Source organism: Cebus imitator, unplaced genomic scaffold (assembly GCF_001604975.1).
Source record: "Cebus imitator isolate Cc_AM_T3 unplaced genomic scaffold, Cebus_imitator-1.0 Scaffold232, whole genome shotgun sequence".
NCBI classification, from domain to species: domain Eukaryota; kingdom Metazoa; phylum Chordata; class Mammalia; order Primates; family Cebidae; genus Cebus; species Cebus imitator.
Window position 1 is genome coordinate 2,277,311 of NW_016107547.1, and position 5,805 is coordinate 2,283,115.

At 43.9% G+C, this 5,805-nt stretch overlaps 1 non-coding gene and 1 pseudogene across 1 annotated transcript; both read left to right on the forward strand.

Moving 5' to 3' along the window:
- Positions 1-1,126: 1,126 nt before the first annotated feature.
- LOC119466835 lies at positions 1,127-1,188 on the forward strand. The gene has a single exon (XR_005195322.1). It is a non-coding gene; the product is annotated as a U7 small nuclear RNA (small nuclear RNA).
- A 2,876-nt stretch (positions 1,189-4,064) lies between these two features.
- On the forward strand, positions 4,065-4,569 carry LOC108281852 (annotated as a pseudogene).
- The last annotated feature ends 1,236 nt before the right edge of the window (positions 4,570-5,805 follow it).

Consider the following 5,805-nt stretch of genomic DNA (forward strand, 5'->3'; position numbering starts at 1 on the left):
TTTAGTAGAGACAGGGTTTCACCATGTTGGCCAGGCTGGTCTCAAACTCCTGATCTCAGGTGATCCACCCGCCTTGGCCTCCCAAAGTGCTGGGATTACAGGTGTGAGCCACTGTGCCGGGCCCTGAAGATTTATTTGTAGAAATAATTTGAGATTTGGAATAATACTATATTTTCCCAGAAAGGATATTTTTGTTCCTTGCCAAGTGCCTGGGGCACTAATAGTATGGGAAGAGTAAGGGATTACCTTATTCCAAGTTTCAACCTTGATAATTTGTGGGCCATTCAAATGATAAATATGATCTATAGAGTTCATGAAGGCTAATTTACTCCTGGTTCATCCTTACTCCTGGGGTGTAGCTATCTAGTTTCCAAACCCAAAGCAGGGAACAGTTCACCTTAGATTCCACCTTTTGCCCCCAGCCCCATAAACCAACCAATGAGCAGCTCAGCTTCTCACATACCTCTTTGGAAAGGTCAAACACCTTAAGGTTAAAAGCTATCCCTGGCAGGGTGCAGTGTCTCACCCCTGTAATCCCAGCACTTTGGGAGGCCGAGGTGGGCAGATCACGAGGTCAGGAGTTCAAGATCAGCCTGAACAACATGGTGAAACCCCATCTCTAGTAAAAATACAAAAATTAGCTGGCCGTGGTGGCACACGCCTGTAATCCCAGCTACTCAGGAGGCTGAGGCAGGAGAATCGCTTGAACCCGGGAGGCGGAGGTTGCAGTGAGCCGAGATCGCGCCACTGCACTCCATCCAGCCTGGGTGACAGAGACACAAGAGTAGAATTTACAACATGAGTCCAGGGGACCAATGCGAGCATGGGAAACGCGCTGCCCCGAGGTCTGGGCTCCAAACACTTTGATTCTGTGCATAATACCGTTGATTTTATGGGTGTGGAAGGGGAGGGTGAAGGGGTAGGTAAGATAGCCGGGCGGAGAGCACTTGAGATCCTTCTAAGACATGCTAAACTAGTGCTCTGATTTTATCACCGATTGTCGTTAGGGTGCGGCTGCATCAGAAGTATAGCGGATGAGGAACCTGGGGGTCTCACCACACCCAATGCATTAAGGGGTTTTTATCTCCCAAGCATTGTGGACAGAGAGCAATTAAAATCACTCCATAAGTGTTACAGCTCTTTTAGAATTTGTCTAGCAGGCTTTCCGGTTTTTGCCGTAAAGCACCTAAAAAAAAAAAAATCACTCCATATTCTGAGAACCTAGGCAGAGCCTGAGGCGTTCCGTGATCTCTGCCCTGCAAGGCTTTTCTCCTCCTTGCCAGCTCCCATCTGCAAAGACCCTCCTGGATCGTGTGAGCAGAGGTCGCCTCCCATGTCAGAGGTCTTTGCACAAGTCCTCTTTACGAGGCCCTCATGCAGTCTCCATGTTGAGAAGGCATTCATGTGACCAGAGCAGTAGTGCCTGCTCTGCAACCACCCCGAGGCATTCCCCGGTGTGACTGCGCTCTCGGGTGGTCTTTACCTTAGGCCTCCTGTTGCCGCTTGATTTCTAATTAACTGCACCAATAATATAGTTTAAGTTCAGTGTACAAACCTCAGTGTACTCTGAGCCAAGCAAGCTTATAATTATTTAGCTAGAATTAACATAGGTGTCCCCCTGGCCATCTTGACCCACAAAACCCCATGTCTACTAAAAATACATAAATTAGCCAGGTATGGTGGTACATGCCTGTGGTCCCACCTACCTGGTAGGCTGAGGTGAGAGATGGGAGGTGGATCACTTGAGCCCAGGAGGAGGTGGAGGCTGCAATGAGCCTGTTTGTACCACTGCACTCCAGCCTGGGCAACAGGGCAAGACTCTGTCTGAAAAAATTATAACTGTGAGTAGTAATAAAGTAGAATTTATTTAATCTTATAAAATAGCAAAAATGGAATTTACTTAATCTTAAAAGAAACCTAAAGCAAGCATCAAACTTAAAGAATAAATTTTGAAAGCCTTCCCTTATTTATCAGGAATGAGACAATGGTATCCATTATCACTATTTCTATTTAATATTTTACTGAACAGAAAGCAGCCATTAGAAGTTAAAAAAAAATTAAAGATAAAAAAATTAAAGATTAGGGCTGTGGGAGGTGGTTCATGCCTATGATCCCAGCACTTTGGGAGGCAGAGGTGGGCAAATCACTTGAGGTCAGGAGTTCAAGACCAGCCTGACCAACATGGTGAAACTCCTTCTGTACTAAATACAAAAAAATTAGCCAGGGGTGGTGGTGGGTGCCAGTTATCCCAGCTACTTGGGAGGCTGAGACAGGAGAATTGCTTGAACCCAAGAGGCAAAGATTGCAGTGAGCTGATATTTTACCAGTGCACTCTAGCCTGGGCAACAAGAGCAAAACTCCATCTCAAAAAAAAAAGAAGAAAAAAAAGTACAGTAAATTATTATAATTAATTAGAGTGTTTAGCAAATTGCTGCATACAAAATTAGCATTCAAACATAAGTTATATGAAGCTACCTGCTTCTGAAAAAAGAAAAAATAAATAAATTGTAGAAGTATTATAGAAGTAAATCTTTGTTATCCTGGGATAAGCAATGGTTTCTTAGATACAGCATCAAAAACACAAGTGACAAAAGAAAAAAATAGATAAATTGGGCTTTATCAAAATTTAAAATTTTTAAGCAACATAAGTCACCATGAAGAAAGCAGAAAGACAACCTACGGCATGGGAGAAAATATTTGCAAACCATATATCTAACAAGGGACTTGTATCCAGAATGTTTGATCTTAACATTCAACAATTTTTTTTTAATAGCCCAATTTTTAAAAGAGGGCAAAAAGGCCAGGCGCAGTGGCTCACACCTGTAATCCCAACACTTTGGGAGGCCAAGGCGGGAGGATCACGAGGTCAGGAGTTCGAGACTAGCCTGGCCGAAGAGACCAGCCTGGCCAACATGGTGAAACCCCATCGCTACTAAAAATACAAAAATTAGCCGGGTGTGGGCGACTGTAATCCCAGCTACTTGGGAGGCTGAGGCAGGAGAATTGCTTGAACTTGGGAGGCAGCGGTTGTAGGGAGCCGAGATTGCACCATTGCACTCCATCCTGGGTGACATAGCAAGACTCCAACTCAAAAAAACGTGGGGAGGGGGCAAAAGACTTAAGTAGACATTTCTTCAAAGAAGACATACGAATGGCCGATAAAGACATTTAAAGATGTTCAAGGCCAGGTGTGGTGGCTCACACCTGTAATCCCAGCACTTTGGACTGCCAAGGTGGGAGGATCTCTTGAGCCGTGGAGTTCATGATCAGCCTGGGCAACATAGTGAGACCCTATCTCTATATAAAAACAAAAAATAAGGCCAGGCACAGTAGCTCATGCCTGTAATCCCAGTACTTTGGGAGGCCAATGCAGGCGGATCACCTGAGGTCAGGAGGTCAAGACCAGCCTGGCTAACATGGCGAAACCCTGTCTCTACTAAGAACTATAAAAATTAGCCAGGGATGGTGGTGGGTGCCTGCAATCCCAGCTACTTGGGAGGACAAAGCAGGAGAATCTCTTGAACCTGGGAGGCAGAGGTTGCAGTGAGCAAAGATTGCACAATTGCACTCCAGCCTGGGTGACAGAGCAAAACTCCGTCTGAAAAATAAATAAAATAAAGATGTTCAACATCACTAATCGCTAAAGAAATGCAAACCAAAACCATGAGATATCACTTTACATGCAGAAGAATGGCTATAATTTTTAAAAGATAGAGTTTCACGGCCAGGCATGGAGGCTCATGCCTGTAATCCCAGCAATTTGGGAGGCTGAGGCAGGTGGATCACCTGAGGTCAGAAGTTTGCGACCAGCCTCACCAACATGGGAGAAACCCTATCTCTACTAAAAATACAAAATTAACTAAGCGTGGTGGCGCATACCTGTAATACTAGCTACTTGAGAGGCTGAGGCAGGAGAATTGCTTGAACCTGGGAGATGGAGGTTGCAGTGAGCCAAGATCGTGCCATTGCACTCCAGCCTGGGCAACAAGAGCAGAACTCCATCTAAAAAAAAAAAAAAAGATACAATTTCACAAGTCTCGAGGCTGAGCTGCTGCACATTTGCAATGCCACGTGGAAGTCAAAGCTGCACCTCCCATGTGGCCTTTCTGGCCAGTTTAGCACCTCAAATAAGAGCTACACCCAGGTCAGCACCAGCACCTCAGCCACCAGCAGCAGCTCCACCCTCTGCAGTTGGCTCTCCTGCTGCTGCCCTCCTCGGCAGCCAGGTCTGATGGCCCAGGTGACAATCTCTGCAGCTGGCATGGCTGTGGGCTCTGCTATGGGGCACACACTGGGTCATGCCATCAATTGGGGCTTCAGTGGAGTAAACAATGCTGAGCCTACAGGGGCTGACATCACTTACCAGGAGCCCCAGGGAACTCAGCCGGCACAGCAGCAGTAGACTGGCTTGCATGAAATAAAATGGTTTTTGGAATGTGCCCAGAATCAGGGAGACATCAAGTTCTGTGAGGGTTTCCATGAGGTGCTGAAACAGTGCAGACTTGCAAATGGATTTATCTAATCAAGGAGTTCAAACCGAAGAAATGGAAAATCGGCTCTCAAGACTAAGTTAATTTAGCCTAACAATATAATTGATAGTGAAGGTTAAAAGTGTAAAACCATCACTTAAACCAATCCTCTGTCATTCTTGCTTCAGAATTCTTGCTTCAGAATGCAGTGGAAGAGGGTGTTCCTACTTGGTAGAATTTCATTAAGATGGTATTGAAGGCTGGGCGTGGTGGTTCACACCTGTAATCCCAGCACTTTGGGAAGTTGAGGTGGGTGGATTGCCTGTGGTCAGGAGTTCAAGATAAGCCTGGCCAACATGGTAAAACCCCATTTATATTAAAAAAAAAAAAAATTCTTTTTTTTATTTAAAAAAAATTTTTTTAAAAAGATGATATCTAGTTGGGGACTTGGCAAATGTTTGTGTGGCCTCCTTAAACCAGCTGCTGTGCTTTTTTGTTTGTTTGTGTATTAATTAGAATAAAACGATTTTCTTCCCCCAAAAAAGACAGTAACCAATGTTGCTGAGAATGTGGAGAAATGGGAACCCTTATACATTGTTGGTGAGAATGTGAAATAATCCAACTATTTTGGGAAAAAATGGAAACAAATCTACATGCCCATCTACTAATGAATGAATAAACAAAATGTGGTGTATTTATACCAAATATTCCATTTAATAAATGGAATATTTAATAAGTGGAATAGTAAATATTTCCATTTATTAAATGGAATATTTGGTATAAATACACCACATTTATTCCATTAAATAGAATATTATTTGCCCATAAAAAGGAATGAAGTACTGATATGTGCTACAACATCGATGAATCTCAAAGAAATTATGCTAAGTGAAAGAATTTGTCACAAAAGACCACATGCTATATAGTTCCATTTATTTGAAATGTGAGGCAGGAATTGTGAAGACAGAAGAGACTTCTGCAGGGTACTGGAAGTAGTAAAACATAATACCACATAGGGTTCATGCTCTGAAGGAGAAAGTCCCACCCTAATTGAAACTAAGAACAAGTTTGAGACCTGATGTATCAGAGCACTAAACATCAAAAGGAAAGGTGTCATTTGAAAGATGTGTTGGTCGGGTGCGGTGGCTCACAACTGTAATCTTAGCACTTTGGGAGGCCGAAGCAGGTGGATCACCTGAGGTCAGGGGTTCAAGACCAGCCTGGTCAACATGGTGAAACCCTGTCTCTACTAAAAATACAAAAATTAGTTCGGCATGGTGGCAGGCACCTGTAATCCCAGCCACTCAGGAGGCTGAGGCAAGAAAATCTCTTGAAC